Source organism: Anneissia japonica, unplaced genomic scaffold (assembly GCF_011630105.1).
Source record: "Anneissia japonica isolate Jap-2015-1 unplaced genomic scaffold, ASM1163010v1 scaffold287800_len1627635_cov199, whole genome shotgun sequence".
In the NCBI taxonomy this organism is placed as follows: domain Eukaryota; kingdom Metazoa; phylum Echinodermata; class Crinoidea; order Comatulida; family Comatulidae; genus Anneissia; species Anneissia japonica.
Genome location: NW_022731299.1, coordinates 1,249,103 through 1,249,745, shown reverse-complemented (window position 1 = coordinate 1,249,745; position 643 = coordinate 1,249,103). Strand labels below are relative to the sequence as shown.

At 34.5% G+C, this 643-nt stretch overlaps 1 protein-coding gene across 2 annotated transcripts in view; it reads left to right on the top strand.

The window, feature by feature from the left end:
• Positions 1 to 490: 490 nt before the first annotated feature.
• The window catches only part of LOC117115335 (G-protein coupled receptor 54-like), a 29,410-nt gene continuing 29,257 nt past the window's right edge, over positions 491 to 643 (top strand). Inside the window, exon 1 of one of the 2 annotated variants that reach the window (XM_033259085.1) lies at positions 491 to 595. The gene's annotated coding sequence lies outside the window, so the exon portion shown is untranslated. The remainder of the gene's footprint in view (positions 596 to 643) is intronic. The other variant, XM_033259086.1, reaches the window with a different exon arrangement.

The following is a 643-nucleotide window of genomic DNA, read 5'->3' as shown; positions in this document are numbered from 1 at the left end:
ATTATTAATGTTTGCACCTGGTTATCGGTGTGCTAAATGTCGCTAAAAATCAGATCATTTGGTGATTTTCCTGAGAATGTAAGAAAAATACAAGGAAGAAGAGCGTATTTTTTAAGAATTGCGTAAAAACACATCACACTCATAGGAGCCAAGCATTAATAAGATACTGTTGAACTAGATACAGAACATCACTACCATCAGTACTAACATAGAATGACTTTATTGGGGGAAAATATAAACTACTATTTTGTTTCAGATTATATAATTATATTTTGTCACTAAATAGTTCATGTATATCAATCTTCGTTAAATATCAATCTGATGTTACGATATTTAGCTGGAAGCAGCACAATTGAAAATAATGGAGGAGCTGATGAACACATGCGGTTGGCATAGCGACAACCTTCCTTAACCTATCACTGTACAGAGCTCCCTCTCCCGAGTCTTTTTTATATATCTATAAAGTCGCGATATAAATCGAATAAATCTATCTCAATCTCAGCAGACGCGGATCTATTACACAGAAGTATAGCGTTATGTAGCTAGTAGATATTTGGTTGGAGTATGCCAGGTTTGACGAAGATCACCAGGTGAGGTAAAAAACTGTAAACAATTAAGCTGATTCTCTACTCAATAGACAATA